Source organism: Parasteatoda tepidariorum, chromosome X1, assembly GCF_043381705.1.
Source record: "Parasteatoda tepidariorum isolate YZ-2023 chromosome X1, CAS_Ptep_4.0, whole genome shotgun sequence".
Taxonomy (NCBI): Eukaryota; Metazoa; Arthropoda; class Arachnida; order Araneae; family Theridiidae; genus Parasteatoda; species Parasteatoda tepidariorum.
This window is the reverse complement of record NC_092214.1, coordinates 62,340,501-62,367,863: the sequence shown is the minus strand read 5'-3', so window position 1 is coordinate 62,367,863 and position 27,363 is coordinate 62,340,501. Positions and strand designations below refer to the sequence as shown.

The 27,363-nt window shown below is 28.3% G+C and overlaps 2 protein-coding genes and 1 long non-coding RNA gene across 41 annotated transcripts in view; 2 read left to right on the top strand and 1 right to left on the bottom strand.

Moving 5' to 3' along the window:
• Window positions 1–7,024, bottom strand: part of LOC107452604 (Rho GTPase-activating protein 190) — a 125,367-nt gene extending 118,343 nt beyond the window's left edge. For all 38 annotated transcript variants that reach the window (XM_016069116.3, XM_016069124.3, XM_016069128.3 and 35 more), the window contains exons 1-3: window positions 6,659–7,024; window positions 2,477–2,576; window positions 573–656 (exon numbers count right to left, since the gene is read on the bottom strand). The gene's annotated coding sequence lies outside the window, so the exon portion shown is untranslated. The remainder of the gene's footprint in view (window positions 1–572; window positions 657–2,476; window positions 2,577–6,658) is intronic.
• The window catches only part of LOC107452630 (uncharacterized), a 479,485-nt gene that overhangs the window by 419,839 nt on the left and 32,283 nt on the right, over window positions 1–27,363 (top strand). The gene's annotated exons all lie outside the window — the stretch shown is intronic.
• Window positions 15,905–21,629, top strand: LOC122271828 (uncharacterized). The gene is made up of 2 exons (XR_006226618.2): window positions 15,905–16,419; window positions 20,093–21,629. It is a non-coding gene; the product is annotated as an uncharacterized lncRNA (long non-coding RNA).

The window sequence follows — 27,363 nt, the reverse complement described above, 5'->3', positions numbered from 1 at the left end:
AGTAGCAATCTATGGTTATTACATCTATAATTGCATTAAATATGTTCTACAAAAGTAGCACATTTATGCCACTCAAAGGAGAATTTTAGGCTATATTATTTAACTTATTTATCTGAATGCCTATTCTATTATAATTAAATCTAACATTTGTTACTTTTTAACTATCAAATAGTCATTTTAAATAATAAAGCTGAAACAATGAAATTGAGTTTTGTTCATTTATAATTAAAAAATATTAAGCCTTTTATGTGACAAAATACTAAATTTTCAGCCTGATAATTAATAAAAATAATTCATACTAAATTTTCAGCCTGATTAATAAAAATAATTAAATACTTAATTTAATGTATTCATTTCAAATAAATTATCTAAGTATACAGTAGTTAAATTACTCAAAAATAATAGAGGTTTTTTTTATTTTTTTACAATAAACATGCTGCGATTGGTTCAGAAATTGCACAACTTTTTTTTTTCATAATAAAAGTTTACTAGAGTGTTACTTATGAAAAGCAGTGGTTTTAGTCACATTTTTTATCAGCCCTAAGAAGACTGAGAAAAATTACTCAACTCACCTAAAACCCAATGTGATGAAAAAGTCATCACTGCTGCTCCATTTGCAGCATCCATGAATGCAAGTACATGTGAAAAGAAAACACCTGAAAATTACATATTTTTTAATGTGGCATTATTAAAAAACTACTATATTATTTATTTAACTGTATGCATGAACTTAGCAATGCATAAAGATTTATTACAATATTAAGAGAGAAGATATTAAGAAAAGCTGTAAACACCATATTAAATTATTGCACTCATATATAAAATCAATGAAAATAACTTTAGGCTAAAAGAAATATAGTTTTAGGCAAAAAAAATTGACACAGGTATTTAGCTGATGTGATAGTGATACAAAGCAAAAAACCTTAATATTTAATGTGCACAAAAACTAGATATCAAAATATCAATTTATATACCCATCTTCAGAGTAACAAATTTAAGAAAAACTTAGTTTTTACAAGAATCGTGATATTGCATTTTAAAATCTTGTTAATAAGAATTGCAATGTTGGATTTTAAAAAATGTGAAGAGACAAATTGTGATATTAGATTTCTATAATGAATACAAATCTTGATTAACAATATTTAGATCACATTACGAATCACAATCCGTAGCTTTTAAAGCACTTATAAATAAAATAAAAATTCAATGGTTGATATCACAAATGTGTGAATACAAATCATGATGTTGATTTTATAAACTAGTAACCACAAATTGCAATATTGGATTTTTTAATCACACGAATGCGAATGACAATGTAATATTTTTAAATCATGCGAGCATGTATGTATCACCATAAGTAACTTTTAAATCAGGTAAATAGGAAAATTGATGCGAACATAAAATCGCTTCACTATTTTTAGATCGCATTAATACAAATCGCAATCCGTAGCTTTTGAATCACTTATAAATTTTTAAAAAATCAAAGATTAGATATCACAAATGTGTAAAGACAAATCGCGATGTTAATTTTAAAAAATAGTAACCACAAATAGCAATACTGGATTTTTAAATCACGTGAATACGAATGACAATGTAAGATTTTTAAATTATGTGAATATGTATCATCACATGCAACTTTTACATTAGGCAAATATGAAAATAGATGCGAACATAATCGTGATTTAGAGGATTCCATTGCAGTTCCAAATATTTAAAATAACAAAAAATCTACTTAACTAAAAGATTCAAGTTGGCAAATTTCCACCAATTAACGGAAGAATTATGTGCATGTAAACATCTCATTAATGGGACTTAGTAAAAGATTGAAAATTTAAATTTTAGAATGCAGATCTCCATAAAACTTTTGACAGATAATAAGTTTGATTAACGAAAGTCTGAGAACTAATGGTCTTGACATATGTGGAATTCCGTGAAAAAATCACGCCCTGCTCCTAGTTTTTAGACCTGATGTTATGACAGGAAAAACTCTGAATAGAATCACCCCTGATTTTTTCCAGTTCCAGTGATTAGGAAAAAACTTGAAAAAAATGGAAGAAATTAGACAAAATGGAAAGAATTAAACTTTTTTAATTCTGCTTCTTAAAAACTTTATAACCCTATCTAAGAAAAATGTTAGGAAAAAGAAACTGTCTCAACTCCTGTTGGAAGGAACTTGTTAAGCAATTTTATGTATAATTAAATAATATAATAAGTTATTATATTTTTAAATAATCATTTAATGAATCCAAAAGAAACTAGCCTATTAACTATATAACATTATCCATATAACATAAAACCGAAACTATATAACATTAGTATAAGAAAAGATATAAGAAAACATTCTAAAATTAAGAATAAGAGCACCCAGATAAAACCTAAGTGGATAGGTCTTTTACAACTATTTATGAACTGTAAAACTGAGCAATTCTAAAAACAACTTAAAGACAGTGCTCTTACATTAATATAATTTTCATACCTAATTTGGTAATTATTGATTATCTTTGGCCACATAACCTTGGCAACTTTCCATTGGCTCCAAATTGAAGAAACTCATCGCCATTTGGATTTACTTTTGCCTAAAGAAAAAATAAGTCAATGAAATCAATATCAACATAATTTATATTTCAATCCAAAGTATTTAAATATGTTAGGGGTGTAAAATGTTTCTTTTTTTTCAGAAGGCTGTTAAGGAATTTTTTATTTTATTTCTACTAACTTAAAAAGTAAGGAAAACTCAGAAAGAAATACACTTTTTGAACTTAGTACATTAAATTTTGTTGTTCCCTTCAATTATAAGTTAAACTTACAAAGAAATCGATTATTTTTATCATGAAATAGAAAATTAAATTATCTTATGTAAAATAAAAATACTTTCTTAGTCTGAAAACAAATATATATTATTCTACATATTCAAAGTAAAATTTTTGCATAGCAAATACATGCCATAAATAATATAAAATATATGTACTGTACAATTATATATTTAAAAATTTTTTGAGCTGGCTGATAATATGAACTACTTTTACAAACAAATTTTCCGTGCGCCTTTGATTTTGCATTTAGCAACTTTCGATAGTACACTCGATAGTACTCTTGCTACAATCTTTAATACAACAATTACATAAAGTGAATTTGGCGGCATCTCATAATATTTTTTTTTTAACACTCTTGCTACAATCTTTTATACAACAAATACATAAAGTGAATTTGGCGGCGTCTCATAATATATTCTTTTTTAATGTTTACTTTATTCATAATAGGCCACATGATTAAAGATAACTAAAAAGCAGGAAAGCAAGTTCAACCAGTTCTATTAACTAATGAGCTTAGCCTTGTGTATTTATGAGGAAAAGAAAACCTCTTTGCACGCTTCAGAACCGGGTTTTTTTATATGCAGAGCAAAAGACTGGATTTTATAAAGAAAATATTCATGTTTTTACTTTAAGTTCAGTTAACTTAGTAACATCACAAAATGAAAATTTGACTAATTGTCTATTCCTTATAGAAATGGACAAAAGCAGGAAGTGGATAATACCAGAATTTACCAGTTTCTGTTTGACCAACTTTGCTATTTCCCTGAAGTTAGTTGACACCAGTACTCATATTTATGGAACTTTTGATTAAAAAGCTTCTGATTTTTCCAATATTGGATTGAATGTAGAATTTAATGACTCAAGAATTAGAATCAGCTATACCATGCCAAACTTGGACGCTACATCATTTCAGAAAGCGAATTAAACAGTACTGCACTAAAAGTAATATGGAGCTTTAATGGCAATCATTTTTGCCAATTAGCTGCAAAATGGTCTGGGAAATATTCCAGAAACATGCCATCACAATTTTGATTCTCTGCACTGGGGATGGAAACTGCAAAGAGGAACTTTAAAAAAAATAGCAGGACCATAATCTTAATATTTTCTTTTTACAACTTTTATTGAGACTTTAGGACAGTCAGTTTTTACTAAATATCTATCCTTCTTTCATAAAATAAGTACAATTTCATCTTCATTACCTTATTAGAAAATAAAATGATCTTACAATATTTTGCTATGTTTTAATTTAAATCTAAAGTATCAATTAAAACATAAAAAAAAAAATTTTTTTAAGATTCCATGAAATTTAAAAATAAACCTTTGAAAACATTTAGAAAAAACAAAATTTCTTATGCTACAATATATATGTGGGCAATTCAGTGATACAAAAACATAACAAAAAAATAATAAATTTTAAATAGCACACCTCTATTACCACCTCTCTTAGTTTTGTAGAGACTATTTTAGACTTAAATTTGAAATTATGGTTTTATAATACTTTGTAACAATAAAAAAAAAGTTAATAAAATTTTTATATAGTTTGTATTTTAACATCAGTCACATAGAAATTTAAGAGCTTAAAGCTTTTTTGATATTTGTCACTTTCTATAAGTCAATTCAAGTGCACGTTCATTGGTTCCAATTAATTATAAGTTTTTTTAAAAATAAATTTACAAAAAATCAAATAAATTTACAATAATTATTCTTATAAAAATAGAACATTTTCATAATAAAAATATATTTTACTCCATATCCTTCCTATGTAATTTCAAGTCACATTTTATATTTTTATTCAAAATAAAAACAATTAAGTTTTATCCCTTTATCTTAAATACATATTAGGCTATTGAAAAACATCCCATGTAATTTACAAAAAATATTAAATAGTTATCCATGAAAAGAGTTTAAAAATACAAAAATTTATGAAAATGTAACGTCAGTAACCATGGAATTCATCCATGTTCTACCACTATATACAGCAACTAGACTTCATATTAGGGTCATGTTTAAAAATACTTTAATATGCATTTACATGCTGACTTTTATCCTATATCATCTTTTTAAAGTTTTTAGTAATGAAAAGAAAATCTAACAATCAGTAATTCTATTATTCCCAAAGTTATTAACATTTTATCATTTTAGTTTTTAAATCAAAGTTTTGTTTTCTAGGCCCAAAAAACTTAAGTTAAAATATTTGTTTGATTATTCCTTTTTTTAAAACTAGTTTAATCTGACAAGTTACGGCAAATAAAAAAATAGAATGTTTCAATCTTATATTATATTTATTAGTTATTTAATATATTATGCAATATCAATCAACAAGATCAAACTCTGATGTCAAGCAAGTTAAAGCACAACCACTATAACAAAAGGCTGTTAGAGCAAGTTTTATGACATGAAGCTTATGAAACGTGCTTCAATTTATGCCAACTTTTAAAATGTAAACAATTGTTCAACTGCAGACTTTTTAAAACAATTCAGTTCCTAGTTTTCAAATGACATAAATCTTTTCACAATATTCTTTTTTTCATATAATTCTATAAGAAACTATAATTGAACTGAATTAAATATCAACAAATAACATTATATTGGTTATTTTTAGAAAGTCAAAGAACAATTATGCTAGATCTTATTTGACCAATTTCCAAAGTTGCACTAATCAATTTCTCAACATACCAATAGTTTCATTTTAATGAAAGGTTACAATAAAAAATCTTGAGGCACAGCACTAGAAAATATATTGCATTGAAAATAACATTTAGTTATTAAAATGCTTTACTAAATCATTTATTAATTGGGAGGAATTATATAAACACTGCTTTCAAAAAAAAAAAATTTCTAACTTGTTAAAAAACTTGAAACAAGAAACTTTAACTTAAATATTAGTTTATCTCAAATATGCTACAAAGTACCAATGACTAATGTAGTACAATCAAAAGAAAATGTAAAATCAATAGATATAGCATGGCACCTTTAAACCAGAATATACGCTTAATTCAATTGTATTTTAGCATGAAAATAGCGCAAGTACCTATTTGAAGGTAGTAGTCAGATGTCTTATAAACAAGATTTTAAAGATGCTTCATAAGAAGTAAATAGTATTATTCTTATAGAAGAAAAATCTAATCAAATAAAGGGTTTAATTACTTGCCATTTTAAATAATAAATTAAAATAATAGTTTATCTGATAAGGAAAATAGAATAAATCTTCACTTCTCAAAACAGCAATCTTCATTGCACTAAGCTGAAATACCAATACAAGAAACCAATCTGTAAAAAATTTGTCAATATGTAATAAAAAATGTGTATGTTAACTGTCACACTTCATGAAAACATATTTGTTTTATCATCGAATTATTACATTGGAAAAGCTCACTAGTTTCATACCTATCTATTCAAATGCAAATTATTCCCTATAACATGAGTTAACAATCCAACTTTTAATTAAATTTTGATACTTTAAATACTTAAATTCACAACACGAATAAGCATTTAATTTAATCCAAATGGTATAAGTAAGCAAATGAATAAATCTGATCAGACAATACAATGTGAGTATAAGGCGGTTCAAGGGTGGTGTCAACAATAAAACTAAATAATCAATATACAATATTAAAACTTTATCCCCATAGTAGTAAAAACAAAATAATTTAAATGTTGTGTATTCGGATTGCAATGTATAAGATGTTATGGCTCGTTGTGTTTTCATAGATTAAGGGTACAAAATTAAAAAAAACACTGGTTGATTATGAATAATCTGAAGAGTCACAACAAAACGACTTTATTTACTTCGAAGAATTTTGCTCACTTTTGCACATTATAGACTGTGATGACATGTGACTCACCTTTAAAAATCAATCACTAATTAATATATTTATGACATAGAGATTTGGAGGATAGCCTACACATTCAAGCTTGGAAACACTATACACTTAAAAAAAAACTATTTAACAATCATAAATTGGATTGCAACATTAACAACAACCTAACCGATATCATCTTTTTAAATTGAAAGAAATACGCATATATGTCATAATACATGTTTCTAGTTTCTAATTCAACATTAGAAGACAGGAGACTGGTCGCACACGGTGCGGATTTCTCATTTAACACCACCTAACATTCAGTAATCCTCCATTTTGAATACCATATGTACACCTACACATTTAGACAAGAGGGAGAATACACGATTTTAGGTAACGTACTGGCAATATATAAAATGCAAAGCTTAGAAAAGGTTAGAAAATGGCCAGTAGAGAGCGCTATTGTGATAATGATAAGGAACCGTTCACACTGCAGACGATTCACGCAATTCTAATCAATGGTGAGAGAAAATGAGACCTTAAATCTGTAAAAATCCTGGAGAAAAATTCACCAATCAAAATATTCTTTGAAGAAAAGTGTAAATAACATGCCGTGAGAGTTTTTCTTGATCAAAATGATTTTTACAGGATACAAAAGGATTTTTATTTTCCCTTCATTTCCCTGTACTCCGCTGTTTTTAATGAAGTACCACAGCGAATACGGTATCTGGGGAGAAGACCGGTTCCATATATTGAACCGTCCCATGCTCTCTCCTCCGTTGCTCAATTGTATGGGAATGTATTACGATATTTTCCCTTCCCTAATATCTTTCGCATCTAGCCCATTGTGCAGCCCTAGTGCGACGTAAATTAACAACAACTTTCGCATCTAATTTTCAAAAATATTTTCTATAAAGCTTCGTTACCTAAAACTTTTTAATCTATTTGAAAATCAAAAAGGAAACTAACATACTTCCTTCTCCGATGACTTTCCACTCGCTAATGGTGAACGCGTGAGAAGTATTGCCATAGATAGAAAGTAAAACACAAATCACATTAATAAATCCTCCTAGAATATTAAGCCTGTTCGCACATCGCCTCGTAAGTGTAACACAAGGGGAAGGATACACCGGAAGTTTTTCTAATTTCTTCCTGTTTTAGGGAGTTTGTTATTGTTTTCATTTTGTCATCCATCCATGCACTCACCGGTTTTAATGTTTTTTTAAACTACGAAAAAATTTCACGCGTTGTAAGGTCAAGACCTTACAACAAAGAAAAATAGTCAATAATGTCTAACAGATTTCCAACTTCATCTTCAAAAAAACCACCCATTTTGCATAGCAGAATTGTAAATAAAGAGAACCGTACAATACTATTGTATTCAATTCCAATATCAAAAGTCCTAAGAGGCAGTTCCCAGTAAATCACCAAAGTCAACCATCACTGGCTGCGGTCAGTAAGCGGGTGAGTGATCACTTAGATCAACCTGCAAAGGGACCGAGAGCACATGGTATCATTCCTCGTTAAGAGGAATTCCTCGTTCAACCGTTAAGAGGACGCTATACACAGAGAAAAAATCCTAATTGGCAAAATCAGTGATAAGTCTCGCACTCAGGGGGCGTCACTTTTAGGGAAGTGACAATTGGTATAGTGACAGTGATTTATTATAGAGGGTCACTTAGACTTATCCATGGTCATTCACATGGTGCATGGAATAATGTGAGCATCAGTTTCTTAAAGTTATTTTGCTACAAGGTTCGCCTTCTTTATTTTTAATACCCCCTTTTTTTAAGTATGATTGTGAAATATCCAGAATAAACATTCGAATTATTTATTTACATTAACTGACAATTAATTCGTTTCAAGTTATAACACCAGGAAATATATAAATTTTCATTTACGTGAGTAGAATTAATGTTTGAAAACAATTCATTAAAGAAATTTTGTTTTAATAGTCGGTACTAGAGCTGCTTAGTATATTGAACATGAAATATATGATGAAATATAATTATGAAAATTAAAAAATCCTCAGAAAAATATAATTTCTAAAAACGTAGGCAACTTATAAAGTCATAATAAAAAGTTAAAAAAACTGATACTAATGTAATAAAAAGTTATAAAAATAAAAGAAATGATAATTAATTATAAAAAAATGATTAAAAAAATGAAACATATGTATGTTAGGACGCTTCAAAGAAAATTTTTGTATTGAAGTATCTTTTTCAATCTTACATTCACCATCCGAATACGGGTTTTTTCTGTAAATAATGATAATAAGTACCAGAAAAATTTTATAATTTATTTCTATTGCTTTGTAATTTTGCGTAAGTTTATGTTTTGTATTTGTCTAAGAATATTTCTCCTTTCATTATTAATAGTTTACCACACACACACACGTATATATGAACATACGTGTGTGTGTTAAAAAAAGAAAATCAAAAAGCCAAAAACATTTTAACTCAAAAATAATTTTAATTTTTTTCTGCTTCATACATTTCAATCACTATTTGAATTATTAAAATTTATATTCGAGTATAATTTATTTTTGTATTATAGTACGATTTATTTGTATTTATTTGCACTTTCCTTTTTAGGGTGAATTCTCAATGGTGAATTCTCTCTTCTCTCCATTATTATTTTAGCTTTACAAAGATGGAATTCAGATAAAACGCTTGTTAGCGTGTTGCTTGATGATCAGCAGACTAATTTCGTTTGTTGTTGTTTTTTTTTTTTCAATTTTTTTTATCTTGTTATTCTACCCTTCTACCCTACCTAAAATTTTAAAATTTTGTTTTGATCTTATTTTGAATTCTCTACTTCTATTTTGATTGTGTATCTACAAACACACACCCGTATATCCACAAACGGATAAGAGTAAGGATACACTAAATTTCAAAGAAGAAATGGCCACGAGTGTGTATATTTGGGGGTCTGAATACATACTGTTTTGAGATATTTCTTACTTGCGTAATGGAATGTAAACTAATTTATAATATAGCTAAATTTGTAGACATACATCAGAACTTTCACAATCAGACAAATAATATATCAATATCAAATAATAAACCAATTATCGAACAAAATAATTTTGTAATATTATAAAAAATGCCACTTTTGTGGGTAAAGCAAGCAATTAAGAAAAATATTCTAATTACAAGCACAAAGCCTTTATTTGAAATGATCCTGATCTTTTACTTCTGGATAATTAAGACAAGGAACATAACAAGGAGAAAATAAAAATAAAATAAGTAACAAAAATTCAAAGTTGGGCAACAATATTTACTTTACATGCATATGTGCATTACAAACAGTACAACAACTTCATTTACAGCAAATTTGCAGTTGCAACATGTTTATTATATTTACATATGGTGACAAATATATTTACATATGGTGCTAAATTTACATATGGTGCTAAAAACACATTGGTGCTATTTACATATGGTGCTAAAAACAAGCGCAAACGCTTATTTTATCATAGATGGAAAAAAATGTAATATCAAAAAAGGAATTAAAGGTTAAATAGACATAGTAGGCAATGGTAATTATGGGCATTTTGCCATAGTTGAAAGTTGAGGAAAACATTTATTTTCTTAAAGTAAAAATGTTTCCGCCATTTTTAAATAACTATCGAAATTTCATGCAAAATATATTTAAAAAAAATTTTCAGCACAAGGTAGACTGTTCCTTTGAAAGATAAGAACTATTTTGTTATAAGTTAAGAAAAATTTGTATTGTAATAATTTTTTCTAAATTATTATAATAAGACATCCAACTCAAATCCGATTCTCTTAGGACTAATTTAATCTGAATACTTTGTGTGCTATTAAATTTATTGTATGTGTTAAATAGAAAACTAAATTAAATGGAGACATAAATTAAAAATTAATTTACATAAAATATGTAAAATACAGATTTAGTAATGATTATTTGAACACTTATAAACTAACGACTTTTTGCAAATCTGTTAAATTGCTATATCTACTTATTTTTACAGAATAACAATCCTGATTTATTAATTCCGAATAATTCAGACTAAAAACATAATAAAAGGAGAAAATAATATTAATGAAATAATATTAATATGAATAAAAAACTAAAATATAAAGTCGGACAAGAATAAATAAAGCAAATATGCATTACAAAAAATTTATTTGCAACAAAAGGGAAAATACAACAAGAAAATGTATTTATATCTGGTGCCACTGGGAAAAAAAACCCTTTTTGCAGTTAAACATGAAGTATGCGAAAATTGCGAAAATTTTCAACCATAAATATAAAGTATTTACCTATCTTTTGCTTCTGTTAAAATAACGATTTTTAAAAATACATATGATGCTAAAAAAATAGTGAAAATTGGCATGCGCACAATTAATATAGGAACCATAAAGCAGTAGACACTGTGAATGCAACATTTATTTAGAATAACATAATATTAAAAAATAGTTAGAATTTGAGAATATGGAAGTACAACAAGAATAATTAAGTTTATTGACACAGTCAAAAAATATATTTCCGAATAAACACATGATGCTGAATAGTGGTGGAGATTTTAAAATAGGAAAATAAAACGTGAGTAATTAAAACAAATGATACAGTGAAAAAAAGTTTTAATTTTCAAGAATATACATGATACTGTACTGTTGTGAAAACTAGATTTTCAAATAATAAAATAAAATATGGTCATTTAATTCTGTTGACACTGTAAGCAAAATGAAACGTATTTTCAGAAATGCGCATTATGATGACCAATTAAGAAAATGTAAGAAATGTGTAAATATAATATTCATATTTAAATCTAGCATGCTGTATAATATTAGAATAAAACTCTGAGCAAAATGATATGATGCTGAGAAATAGTGAGCATTTGCTAGTGAAGAAATTAAAGTAGGAGTCAAATATTGGGCAACGCTGTGAATGTAGAATTTTTCAGGGAAAACACTTGTTACTAAGTAATTTTATAAATTTTCAAATTTGGAAAAACAACATGAAAATTCAAATTTATTGAGACTATCTAAAATAATTTTTTTTGTCAAGCACATAAGGCTGTTTCGAAAATTAAATATAAATATAACAGTTTAATTAAATTATAAGAGTTGCGAAAATTAAATTTGCAAATAATATTTATATATATATAGTTTCATGTTATTTATTTTTCGTAAATCCTTTTCTTAATTTATTATTCTAATCGAAACACTTTGTCACACTTTTAAATTCACACCCTGTCCTTAAATCTATTTTTGGCTCAAGCATGCATTAATTAAAAGTAAGACATTTTCCCCTTTGCTCTTTGTGGGAAAAACGCGACATATTTAATAAACATCTTTCCTTTTTCCCTAAATTATTTCCCTTTTTTCCTAAATCGAAACATTTAACGGATTTTCTTTGCAAGATTTTCCCTAGCATTTAGGCTGGAGCACGAAGAAATTGTGGCTCATTCTTTCTCTCTCTCGTCATACATCTCAGAACGATTAAATAAAATAAATTTGTTTGCTCTCTTTTAAATATATATATAAACTGCTGTTTGTAGAAAATGCAACACCATGAAAGAATCATCAGAATCAAATGAAATTTAATGCAGAAACGACTTGTACTGATACAAATAAATGATGAAATTTTCAAAACAAAAGAAACAAATTAAGCGTCCGAAATCAGTATTTGGTGCAGCCACCACGCGCTGCAATAAGTGCTGCTATACGACGTGGCATGGAGTCAAACAGATGTTGAATATCTGCTTGAGGAAGAGAATTCCATNTATATATATATAGTCGAACCCCGCTATAATGAATAGTCGGTAGACCAAGCGATAAGTTCACTATATATGGTGGATCAGTATATCCAAAATTTATGAACAAATATTTTCTTGTCATCTTGCGCAATTATTGTGGGAAATAGGGACTGCAATGGCACGTAATTTGTTATATAAATCTTTAAGTAGATAAGTTTACAAAGTCTCTCTACAATAGTTTCCCTACAACAAACTACTTCCTATAACGAAATTTTTAACCTAAATGTTAAATAACATTCAAAATATTCTCCATACAGTGAAGTATGTCTTATTTTAAAAGTTTATCTTTCCAATTTTTGAAATTTTTTAGATGTTTATCTTTTTTATTTACTTCATTTTTGAAGAAAAATCATTACGCATTTATAGTTTGAATTTCTGTGCGACCGATTAACTCCACTATGTGTCTAGCTTTGGAACCCCACACATAATTCATTTCAGCGAAATAACTCATTTTAAACACGCCTTTAAAAGTGTATTACTCCATTTTTAATCAAATGTTATAATTATATATTTTTAAACGTATGACGTAGATTAAAAACTTTTTGAACTTACATAATATGCAACGTAACTATACTTATAATTAAATATATTATGCAATTCTATCTCACGCAATTCTTTATATTGGTTTAGAATTTTGCATAGCTATTTCTTGAGTATACTGAACGCAACTTTATATGCAGTTTATTTTCTAAAAGGAAGAAAAAAGAAAAAATAGAAAGAGAGCAAAATTGTCAGGAAAGAAATTAATCTTATTTAGTATGAAATAAACGTGAAACTGATTAAATATCTTTATCTTAACATGATTTCATAAGTTATTATTATATGATTAATTTTTAATATGATAAACAAAACAAAAAAATAAATAAAAAAATGACGAATTGATTTTTGGAGCGTTTAATTAAATTAATATAAAGATTTAATATAATTAATTAGTTAAACTGGTAAAGTGGGTTCAATTACTTTTCATTGTAAAAAATGTATGCATTCAAAATATTAAAAAAAAGAAGAAGAAAAAGAAAGATAAGAAAATTCAAAAGAAAAAGTCTTGAAAATCGTATTTATTCTCCAGTTTGAAATTTTTCATGATTTGGTTTGTAAGCAAATGTCAGTTTCAGACGTCGTGGGGTTCAGACTCAATATCGGAAGCACTAAATTTCATTTTTACAGATTAAACTTATATTAATATCTTTTGAAAGGCTTTACCGATAAGCACGGATCTTTTTTGTTATAAAGTGATGGCATGATTTGGAACATTTTACTATGTTTTCCATCCTTCTACGTTGAGTTATTCGCATGCAATCTTTGTAAAAAGGTTTTTTCCCTGTTTCAACGAAATCTTGAGAAAAATGAAGCACCTAATTACATAGAGGTGAGAAAAATTATGGGACAGCAATATGCAAACATACAGTTGGCAGTAGTTTCGCGTACAGAATGCATAAATGGGCAGTGCTCAGGCAGGACTTTTACTTGTGCTCAACTTATTCATCTGAAAATGTTTTTGATGAAATTATGGCGATAGATGATAATTAAGAGACTTTGAACTAAGAATAGTAGTTGGAGGTAGGAGTTGGTCCTAATGATGATAATTATAATTTTAACCGTATTGCACATTCAGGCAATATATTGTACCGAGATCTAATCATGTGCATAATTCTAAAAGTGATGGTAATACTAGAGCAAGAAGTGGTCACTTTAGTAAAAGATTAATTTATTTTAAAGACTATGAGTAATATTTTATCGTAATGATTGTTTTAATAACTTCTCATTGTTTTAATAACTTGTGCAGCACCCGCACTTCCGATTGCCGTGGAGGGAGGAGCGGCGATCGGAAGTACGCAAACCGCATTCAGGAAGAATGGCCCCTGCAAAATAGACAGGGTTAGTCCTACGTCATCAACGACGTCACTAGCTCTCCTCGTTCCAAACTTTGTTTTGAACGGAGTAAACAATATGGCGTTTCTCATGTAGTTAAAAGTGGGTCAATTAAATCTTTGAGTATGTAGTGCGTTATATCGCGATAGCGAGAATGTGCATCGGACTTTTAGTTGTGAGAATCGATAGCGAGAATGCGCCTTTGGCATCGAACTCTCAGGTGTGTGAATGGCAACGGTTCGAGAAAGGAGGAGCTAAAGAAGATCGGCGAGCAGTGGGACACAAACCACGATCGGTGAACGACGCACGCTATGTGCGCTTAATCACTCTCAATGCTAATGTTTTAATCATGTAAATTCTCTCTATTATTTTTTTATTTCTAATTAATAAATATGTAGTCTAGTTAATTTAACTTTTATTTTTTATATTTTTATTCATAATTAACTAGGTTATCTATAAATATATTAATATAGAGTCGAATTTAACCACCGAAATGGCAAGAAAAAGTGTAATTAAGTTCTTCCATATCGTAAAGTTTTTCTCTGATGAACCTAAATAGATTGAAAGAGAAGAGAATGCCGTAGACGCTAACTTTTTGAATATATGATTGGGAGAATTTGCATTTAATATTTACCATATAAATTGTATTTATAATCTGGAAATCGGAAATTTGTGAACTTTATTATTTGGAAAATGTTATTTCTAATTTATGTTTAATTTTTCTTAAAATAAGTATATTATATTAAATATATTTTTTTTTTATAATATTGAGACAACTTATTAATTGTAAATAATTATGAAAATTTTAAAACAAATTAAAAAGTTATGTAAGGAACATGAATAAAGTCAGATAAATTAGTAAAAATTATAAAACATTTAAGTACACGTTTTTAAAATAGCTCAAATTAATTTTTAAATTTACTAAAATGATAGGAAGTAAAAAAAAAAAAAATTATATAAAACTTAAGCAAGAGTTTGACAGTTGACAGGTCTTAAAATATATTTACAACCAATTAAACTGTAAGTATTAGTATTATGAAATTAAAAATAAATTTGGATAATGGTGAATTTAATGTTACGTTCAACATAAGCCAAAGCACTGTAACAAATAAAATATTACTATGACGGTAATTTAAAAAAATTTGATTTAGACTGTCAAATGCAAATTTTATTCCATAAAAAGTGATAACAGTAACATTTGCCAAATATAAAAGCTGTATAACTAAATATGCATGCATACATTAAAAAGAGTTGAGTTTTTAAATAAAAAAATTTCTTCAAATTTGAATTATATTTATTTGAAATGCATGTGAAATTAATATTATTAAATAAGTAAAATTTAAACACATATGTGAATACATAGATTAATAAATATGAATGTTAAATAAAAGTTTATGTATAATAAAAGTTAAGTATGTTTTAACGAATTCTAAAAAAATTCATGTTGCACTTTCTTATCGAATAAAATAGGAATCTGAGATTTTAAGATAAATTTATGATAAATGAGCTTATTGATGGCTCCCTATCTGGTCGTCTAAACAAAATATAGAACTTGAAATTAAAACAAAAATATAGGAAATTTAAAGCTTTTTAATGCTTTTCTTTAATTAAAAATCTTAATTAAATAAAATAAATTCTCTTAAATTCTTAAATAAAAGCTTTAATTTAGCTATTCTATATATTAAAATTCCGGAAACTAAACATAGTATTGACCCTTTTAACATAACAGGAGCGAAACACATAACCATTTTTTTAAACATTTAATGCACTTAACTCGTAAAATCTACTGATACACCGTATAAAGAAAACTACTTAAATTAGGAATAAGTCTCTTAGAAGCGCTATATAAATTTTTATATTTCAATAATTAACTAAAAATCTTGCCGTCTTAAATTCACCATTGAAATGGTTCGTTCGAAAAAATGTTTGGAACTAGTTTGAAAGGAGGCGGGGTTTGACGTCATGAAATACGTCATCACTGTCCCTGTCTATTGGCCGCTAGGTAATAATTAATTAACGATTAAATTTAAAATTGGGCTGGCAACAATGGTTCTTGTTTTTGTTTTCGTATGGACCAGTGTAAAATTTGAATTTATATGGACTGAACTTGGCTGGTAATGTTGGCTGACTGAATTAGTGGCTGGTAAGGATGAAAATACAATTGAAAGACTTGGTTTAGTAAAAATTACATATAAAAAATTTTGAGTTGCAACCTTGCATGGCCCATGCTCATTCAATTAAGATTTAATTATCAGAGCTTTAAAAGTATGATAGGAACGCTGTATTAGTTCTATTATTATCTAGTAATTTTTGATATTTGTATTCTAATGACGCTTGAATTTTTTTTTTTTTTGAAAACAGGGGAAATTATATTACTTACAACAGTTAAAACTATATATTTTTAACAAATTTGTTCTCAAAACTAAAGGGAGATTCCGATTAAGAGTTATAAATAAGGATTAAATCCTTGATAATTTTAAAAAGCCACTTTTTACAGGGATCGTAGTTGACCTGATATTCCTTATTATGAATAGTTTGTGTTATTTAAACTTTTTTAGCTTTTTTTCCTAATATTCCTAATTTTTTTCTATTTCAGAGCTCTATTTTACTCTTCTATTGTATAGTAAAAGCTTGATATAATAAGTAAAAAACATATTATGAGAAAATCGCTATTATGACAAGCTTTCAAGTCACCATCAATACACTAATATTAAATATGCAAAAATTGTATGTTTATAACAAGTAAAACATTAATACCCTATTAATACCATACCCTATTGCTCCAATTTTTTTTAAGGAAATAAATTTTTCTTCTGTTTAAGTGAGCAATATTACACAGAATAGAAATTATTTTTTTATTCACTCCTGATATCAGTTTAGAAGAGGGAATTCATATAGGAAATTTCTTCTGCTGATTTTGAAAATCTTGCTGCATACTTCAAAAGAATGTGCTTTTTGTTGACCAAAATCTATCATGCTGCCTATTTCCCTTTTGTAACAACTCACTATTAAAATCAACATTCAGTGTTATTAAGTTAAAAGCTATTGCATTTTGTTAAAAATTTTTCATCGCATTTTATAAAAATTCATATCATAGCAACTTGCTGTTAATTTCTAACTTGTTTGAGTTTTAATGCTAGTTGAAATGTATTGTGTGGAAAAAAATAACTCGAAGGAAAAACATTTACATTTTAGCACTAAATATGTGTATTTGTTCATAATAACAAGCTCTATAAAATGCCAGTTTCATTTCTTATAGTAAATTGTGGTTATGATAGACTTTAGCTGTAGTTTGTTATGGAACAAAATTACTATTAGTAATGTTAATAGTTAATTTTATACAATTTTAAATGTATCCTCATGTGTTTTTTGCTGTTTTTTTTCATCACCAAATTTTCTATTGTGTTTCTGTCAATCAATTAAATGTTTACTCTTAATAAGTATGTACTTTGACGAAAAATATTAAATAATAGAAGGTTAGATATGTTAAGTTTTTTTTTGTGGATTTTTATTTTTAAATATACAGAAGTTGAAACTATTTTAAGTTGAACTTTTTAAAGACTTAATTTTGAGTAAGTTTAGTAGGTAAATTATTTTAGTTTGGGGACCATAATGTAAATTGTTCATTATTTTCATTATAAAAATATAAAAGACTGATAAAAATTTCTTTATACAATAAGGTCATTTTGAAATAAAGAAAAAAAAACTTAAATTTTCAGAGTAAAATTTTAGTTTATCAATTGTGATGCAGTAAAAAAATATCTCTTTCAGCAGACTATAAATAATAACTTTTCAGGAAGTTGCTCAGTTTTATAAATCATGACTTTTTAATTGGTTCTCCCTGATCTTTTGTATTTTATTTATTTATTATCTTTTTTTTAAAAAAAAGCTAACTACGCTAAAATTGCCCTGAGTTTGGCCCTGACTTTTGTGTATTTTTCATCCTGAGCTTCTTTTTTGACCACTATGAGGCATGCTTTTGATATAGATATTTTATTTATAATGTTTATCATGTACTGTTTGACAAATATACCCAATTTTTGACCAAAATAAAACATCTGTGTCAGTGTGTGGTGAAACATTTGTGTTTCAGCAGACAAATAAAATATGCACTGTCAGTGGTCTGGTCTTATGACTTGAGTTTAATAAAAACTTAGGATATAATTTTTTATTAATTTCTAATGTATACATCATTGATAATCTATTTTGGCTCGTCCTTTGATTATCAACCATGATTTTAAAGATCTTCATACTTAAAAAAAAGAAAAAATATTTTTTTGCTCTTATATTTCCTTTGAATGATTGATTATCATGAAAAAATTTGATCTTTGGGTTTTAACTATAATTTGCATTTGCACAATAAAGGATTTTAAAAAAAAAAATATAAGTTTTTTTAAAAAATTTTTTACAGACCAATTTTTGTTAAATGTATCCTGAACATTCTGTTATTCTTAAATGTTTTTGGAGTGCTGTCAATTGGATGTCCAAGTTAGGAACCTAAAATATCTACCTTGAGAGTTTTGACATAACAGTTTTTTTTTTAAAATCCACTTTTGTTTCTCAATTTTCCTTATTCTCGATTTATTATGAAAAGTTGTTTCATCATTTTTGACAATGCATTAATTATTAAGAACAGAATGTTTTTTTTTTATCATCTGCTATGTTTATTTATTTGATATTTATTAAAAGAATAACATATTTTAATGGAATGAATTCTGATTCCTCAGAGATGTGGTATCATTTACAAGTTTTTCCTGATGTGGAATCACATCTGCTTTTGTTAAAAATAAAAAAATGTCTGCTTTTATAAATAAAAGAAGATAGTTTATGCTTAAACATACGATTATTTATTACTGAAAGCAAAGTCCCACAGTGGACTGATCGATAAGACTCGGTTCTCAGCAGATCACCAAAGTCAAGCATCACTGGCTGCGGTCAGTGTGCGGGTGGGTGACCACTTGGAACAGTCTGCGTAGGGACCGAGGGTGTGTGGTATTGGTCCTCATTAAACTGTTCTACCGTAAAGTGCTCGACTTCGCGTGCAGGTCGTCGGGCTACCGAAGCGGGGGTGCCATCCCCTCTGCAGAAGATCAAAATTGTGATGGCGTGTCTTCAGATAATCCTCAGCGATGCTTCCCAGACCGTCGTCAATAGCCCATTGTGCAGCTCTAGTGCGACGTAAATAAACTACAACAACTACTAAAAACAAATTTGATTAAATAGATTGCAGCTTTCTTTTTTTCCTTAAGTGATACATTTCTGATTCCACTATGTTTTGAATTTTTTTTTTTTTCGTTAGCAAAAAATTTTATATTCAATAAAATAGTTCTTGTTATTCATGAGTTTTAAGATAATGATTTTTTTTTCCATTCAATTGATCTCATTATATTCTGCCTTGTCCAATGTTTTAATATTTATGTTAGTACTTCATATAATTATCGTTTCTATTTGTTAATTTTTAAGTGTTTTTATTTACTTTGATCCCTTGTATTTTATCATTTTCTTTTTTTTCTTTATAACTAGGTATGAAATATATTACATTTTTAATCATTAATTTTGTTTTATATTAATTTGGTGATTTTAATAAATCTTTAGTTTATTATAATTTGGTTTTATTTAGTTTATTTGCTGTGATACTATTAATTGTTATTGGTTGTTTGGCTTTACTTTAATTAAATGAATAACGTCAATAAACTTATATATTTCCAATTTTTTTTTTGTTGGTTTGGTATTTATCATTAAAATAAGTTTTTTTAAAATATTTTTTTATTAATTTGTGGTTTTACCGTCATAATTTATATTTTCTATCTTTTCAGACGAATCCAGGTTCTGTATACAGCATCATGATGGCTGCATCTGTGTTTGACAACATCGTGGAGAACGCCCATTGGCAGCTTGCATTCAACATTGTCATACTGTCCTATCATCTGGAGTAATGGTATGGGGGCCATTGGATCTCCTCTTGTTCACATTGCCGACATTTTGAACAGCAGCCATTACATTTCTGATGTGTTAAGGCCAGTTGCTCTGCCTTATCTTCAAGGCCACCATAACGCTACGGCAAGACAATGCACAGCCGCATGTTGCCTGCAATGTCCTGACCTTCCTTGATACAGAACATGTTTGCTTGTTGCCCTGGCCAGTACGCTCTACTGACCAACTGAAAACATCTGGTCAATGGTTGCCAAACGCCTGGTACCCCACCACTCGTCAGTCGCTACAGTCGAGGAATTGAGGCATAATGTTGAAGCTGCATGGAATGCTGTACCCGTCCATGCTGTCCAATCTCTGTTCGACTTGATGCCCAGGAGAATAACTGCTGTTATTGCTGCCAAGGGAGACTGTTCTGAGTACTGATTCCTCAGGATCTATACATCCAAATATCCTGAAAATTTAATTACTTGTTCTTCCAACTATAATGTATGTGCCCAATAAATATCATTCTGTTATTTGCTTTCCTTTCTGGTGTAGAAATTTGTGTATTTATCCATCTTATTTATGATTAAATTTTTTAAATAGAAAATCTTAACGTATTGCATTTTTATAGTTTTATTTTTTCGTTTCTATTCTTAGAAACATTCATCTGTTGATTAAATATATGATTTTGATTAAATACAAATTATTTTTATAATATTTTTTTTGAAATTTAGTTTTTTTTATTATATTTTAGGATAACTTAGTTGTTAAAAAGGTCTTCTTTTATTTTATTGATTAATAAGTTCTACTTTTAGTTTTCGTCTTTTTGCAACTTTGTTTCATATTTTAGGAAAATTTATTTATTTTATAGCTAAGGATTGATATTGGGTCTCTATTTATCTATTTTTTGCTTGTCAGTTGATAAGAAGTACTATTTTTTAGTTATTTATTCTATTTGACTTAATTTAATAAATATAGATTAATTTGAATTCAATTTGGATTGTGTATAAATTTATTAGTTTCTTTTTAGGATGGTTTGATAATTGGTGTTAAAATTTTTTTTAAAATTATTTTCTTTTTAAATTTTTATTGTTTAATTAAGATTTGCAATCTTAATGGTGCTTATCTTATCTTGACCATTATTGATTTTTATGGATGCCAACATTTTGTGTTTTGATTGCTTATTGTGTTTTTGTTTGCAGAAAGGGTTATCACATTGATTAAAGTTTAATTTTAATTATATATAGATTATTTATGTATTTTTGTTTTCTTTTCATCAATTTTGTACTGATAATTTTTTTTTAATATTGCCTAGTAAATTCCTTTAGTCTTATTTTACCTTTCAGTCATGTTTATAGATCTGGAAATTTATTATTTCTCGTTGACAATATTTAAATCTTCTGATTTTTTTAAAAATAAAAATTCCTTATTAATATATTGCAATTGTATTTATAATTTGAATATACATTTTTATTAAATAAAAATTTTGTTGAAATTTTAAAAAAAAAAAATTTCTGGAATTTTATATAAATCTGCCTGGAAAACATAGAAAAGTCAGGGAAACATTTCTTCTTTTTGAGCATGAATCATGATTATATATATATATATAATCATGGGAGGGGATAATAATGAAAGAAATAACAAACATCTGATTTAAAGAAAAAAAAAGATTTAAATTTTTAAAAAAAAACGGAAAATAAAAGATATATTTTTATCAACCCACAAGATTATATCCGCAAAAAAGAGTGCTATCTGATATTGTATCAATATGATATCATTTTGAACTTATCTAATGAGTTCTGTTTACTTGCAGCTTATGCGCAATAAATGAAACTTATTGTTTTTCATAACTTTTGTCATNGTATATAGTATGCAAGAATATATATAGTATGCAAGAACCAAGGAAAAGCCCTTAATAAATGTCCCGAAGTAATCCCACTTTACATTGTTTTTTTTTAGGCTGATTTCCTAATTTAATTAATAGTTAGCTGTAACTTATTGCAGGGTTGGAGCAGTTGTGCAAATTGAACCAAACAGCTCCAAAAAGAAATTTCAGCTCCTTAATACTGTTTTTTGTTTTTGTTCCAAAATTGCGCCACGCTGCTCCAAAACTCTAATAATATTCTTGAGTGAAAAGTGCATTTTTGTCCAATTTGTGTGCAAAAATCAATTGTTACATCACATTGAAAGTATTTTGATTGGAAATCAATGTAGAATGAGTTTAAAAAGGCATAGCAAAATTATGTGGATTTAGAATCATCACAAAATGAGTATGTCAAAAAGTGTTTACTCAAATTCAAAATTCGGGAGTCTTAATTATATCATATTAAAAATTTTGCAATTTGAAAAACTATATGGAGGTGGCTGAAAACTATCAGAAAATCAAGTGAATTTAGTAGGAGATTGACTGTTTCTTTTATTATTTTTTTAGTATAGTGGGGCACGTAATCAGGACTAAAGAGTATGCATGACAGTAATTTTTCCTTCAAAGGGTTAACAGGTGTGATGTGTCCCTCAAATCTTGCCTAGAATGAATCCTACATTGATGATGCAACATATCATAAATGATTGTTTATATCAGTGATGCTAAATAAAGTTTATTACAGTAAGGGAATTTTTAGTTTTTGATATTATTGGCATATTTCTATTATATAATTATTTTAAATGCATATTTAAATATAACCTAAGCCTCTTTTTAAATTTTTTTCTGCAGGAAACCCTTGTAGATATTTTTTCCGTTATTCTTTGCATGGTTAATTGCTTATTTAATTTGGTTATTCCTTGCATTTCTGTTATCCTTTTTATATAATAATGCATTTTCCACTAATGTTAAATCTATTATAATAAAAGGAAAAGTTAGTGTGCCTATGTGTGTTTCTCTTGTAGCTCTGAAACTCTTAGTTCTTCCATCCTGAAGTTTGGACAGTGGCTGCAAGAAACAATTTTAGCCTTTGATCCTAAAATTCATTCAAAATTTTCAATTAGATCTTTAAGAAGAACCATTTGAAAAATGAAATTTTCTCATTGGTTCAGCATTAGCCATTGTTTTAAATTAAGCTACAGATGCAAACTAAGGTAAACAACGTTTAAGAGCACAAAAAATATTTATAAATGCAGACAGCTTTAGAAGAAAAAAATAACTTTCTTCTTCTAAAGTCATTCAAAATTGTTGTTCAATTTTTGATTTAGATTTTTATGAGTCCTATAATAGTTTCAAAAATTCCAAACTGTTGGTCAATGACGTATCCAGCATTCCTTATCTTTCTCCTGTTTGGAAATCTATGATTAAACCTAACTAACCCCCATTTTTTGTTCCTCGCTTCCCATTCGTCGTCATCCATTCACCCTTCCCTCCTATTGGCCGTTGCTCTAACCCCCCCTTGTGACGTCACTTTTCTCTATATATTTACCCTGTTTTCTCTCATTTCTTTCTGTTGCACTGATGAAGGTTGCCCTTTGAGCATCCGAAACAGCTGTCTGCATTTATAAATAATTTTTGTGCTCTTACAGGTTGTTTACCTTAGTTTGTATTTTAGCACAAAGGTCGCCCACTTGTGTATTTAAGCTACAGATGATTAAACTTTTTCAAATATTTTAAAGATGACATCATAGCTTGCTTATTACTCTGATAAAAAAAAAAGTTTATTGCACATACTTTAATATTTATATGTTTTTTCACTATGTCAGATAAACTTAATGAGCAATGCTGACATGTTAGCTATAGCAGACTATATCAACAAATTAGCATTCCTGAAGCTATCTGAAACCACACCTTTTTTTTTTTTAGTACTTCCTTTAAGTTACTGCTATACTTAGTAGCTGTTATTCTTTGCATAGTTAATTGCTTAGTTGATTAGGTTATTCTTTGCACTTCTGTAATATCCTTTTTATTTAATAATGCATTTTTTACTAATTTTAAATCTATTATAATAAATTGAAAAGGTTGTGTGTCTGTGTCCCTCTTATAACTCTGGGATTGCTAGTTCTATCATCCTGAAATTTGGACAGTGACTGCAAGGAACAATTTTAGCCTTTCATCTTAAAATTCATTTAAAATTTTCAATTAGATCTCTTGGAGGAGCCATTTGGAAAATGAAATTTTCTCGTTGGTTTTGCATTAGCCATTGTTTTAAATTAAACTACAGATGATTAAACTTTTTCAAATATTTAAAAGATGACATCAGTGATGTTTGTTTATTGCTCTATTTCATCAGAAAAGAGTTTATTGCACATACTTTAATATTTAATTGTTTTTTCCTTATAAATTCAATGAGCAACGTTAATGTGGTAGCAATGGCAGACTATATCAACAATTTAGCATTTCAGAAGCTATCTGAAACCACATTTATATTTTGTTTTTAGTTCTTCATTTAAGAGGAGTTTCTATTAAAATAAATAATTAAAAAAAATGATAAATGAAATGTAAAATAATAGTTATGTATTGAAATACAAAATTGATGGAAAAGTGATACTAATTTGTTTAAGAGAATTGTAAAAAATCACTGTACTATTACTGACGCTAATGATGATGGTTAATTAATTTTTGTAAATATGTGTAAATTTAAATAAAGAAAATAAGCTTTGCACTAAAAAGCAAAATTAACGATATTTATTCCCTTAGGAGGAGCATAAAAAATCGCCATACTTCTATAGACGCCAATGACATTTTATTAATTTTAATAATATTGACTACTGGTATTATGGTAATTGGTGCAGTTTTAATAAGGACTCTGTTACAGAATTTCACATAGTTTCAAAAAATATTTTTTCCTTTGGTAGTCAAGATCGTGTCTTAATATTTTAATGATTTAAAATTACAAGAACTTTTTTAAGAATAATTCTTTTAAATATAAACAGTATATTAAATTTTGCAGGCAAAATTGTACTATTGTTCTAATGCTAGCTAAATATCAAAATATATGCTCCGAATATTAAAATTACTTTCTCCAATCTGCTTTACCAAATTGATTTGCTCCTAAACAAATTTTTTTCTTCTCCAAAATTGTTAGGCTGCTGTTCCTTCCCTGCAATTAGCTTATTTCAGGCCAGCCTTTTGAACCATTATGGCACTCAAAAATCCAAGCATTAGAGACAAAAATTATTAGGGGAGTTTTCTTTCTTTTTTTTTTTTATTTGCGAGCTTTTCAGAAATGATGCATTTGAAGTTGGAAAGACTCTCTGCTATATACACTACTTGACGATTGTTAAGGAAAAGTTACATTTTTCCGAATAATTAATTATAGACGCTGATTGATGAAATGAAACTAAGTACATATTTAGTAGAGATAATGTGCATTTACTATTATGCAAAATAATGAAATAAAAAAGATGCTTTTTGACAGTTTTTCCAACAGCCGTGAAAAATTTGTCTTCTTGCCAGAATGAAACAAAAATGAGTATCTCAGTAAGATATATGATTATCTCGGACATTAATGTCATCATCATCGAAATAGATCTGGGGCCGTTAGCGGCCTTTTTCCCATTCGCCTTGTATTGTGGTCTTTAAGGTGGTTCTTTCTCGTAATTGGAATAAAAGGAAATTAAATATTTTGTATTTTAGTTAAAATTACGTCACTACAAAAATGAGCTGCCATCGGTCTGAGGTTTATGTGTTCTCTTAAGTTTNTTGAATCCTGCGGTGTCACAATATATGGTCTTTTCAAAAAATCTGAAGTTTTGCTTTGCAATGTGATGATCTAAAAAATCTATGTTGAGGTCGCGATGTATGTTTTTATTGCGGATAAACCATCTTGCTTTTGTTATTTTCCTGAGGATTTTATTCTGGCATACTTTGAGTTTTTTAATGAGTGATGTGGAGATGTTGCACCAAGCCGGACATTAATGTACATGTTACATCTGTTATTTATGCTGTCCACTAAACTATTGAAGAGTCCTTATGGAATAATGTCCCACTCCTCTCTCAAGTCGGTTTTCAGCTCTTGAGCGCTTTGAAAACGGTGTGTTCTTTCTGAAACACGTCTGCCAAAGGCAACCTAGCATACTCTATAGGATTTAGATCCGAGGAGTACATAGGCCATTGCATATGGACAATATGTTTACCTTCTAGTGTATCTGATGTTTCACCAAGCCTGTGTGGGCGCGCTTTGTCGTCCATGAACAGAAAATCTGGACCTACCACACCCCAAAAAGACGAACATGATTCAAAATAATCTCTCTGCAATACCGCTGCGATGTAATATTGCCTCGTTCAAAGATGTGAAGCAGTATTCAGCCATTGAACTTGATGTCTGGGCCATACCGATCACGTTTATGAACCTAATGTGCACAAGGTGTTCTGCACTAACAGGTAGCCAGAATTACTTGCCATACTGAATCGAGATTTTTACTGGTTACCCCTACCATTACGTTTCTTTCACCAACGCAATATTCTTAGACAATGGCATGGTTAGAGCAGGATGCATTGACAGGTTTCCGTGCATGCAAACCAACTTCATTTCATCGCAGTGAGATGGTTCTGTGATTAATATGTGTGTACCGGTAGTGGTTACAGAGTCTGTAGTTATCTGCCTAAGAGTGACATTTCTGTTCCTTTTCGCTTCTAGTCGTCTAACTGCTCGTCCATGATCGTAAGAACTCAAATGATATTTTGCACATTATTATTGCAACACCACACTGAATTTCACAGAAATAAGTTCAACAACCTATGCTGCTATTTTGGTCAAATACCTAACATTATGAAATTTTTAATGAATGAGGAGATTGTAAGCACTGCCTTTTATACAGAAAACGGCTTCTGTTCTATCACGCCTTCTGCACTTGATATTACTGTTATTGCCCCTTATGAAAAAATCGAGGTATAAACAAGGTATATTTTAAAGGTATAAAGGGGGTTGTTGTTTAAATACGTCGTAAAGGTTGAAAAGGGTGCAAATGAATACCCCAAAATTAACCTCAAATATACCTTAAATATACCTCCAGAGGCATATATGTTTCAGCCTGAAGTATATTTTTTTACACTTGTGGAAGTATTTATTCAATAACCTAAGGTGTGTCATTTTACACTTCAGCTTATTATAAATCAACCTCAGGTGTATTTTGTTCGACTTCAGGTAATTATTTTTCAACCTCAGGTATCTAATTTTATGCTTGTAGAGGTAGATATTTTTCAACCTATGGTGTGTCATTTTACACTTCAGCTTATTATAAATCT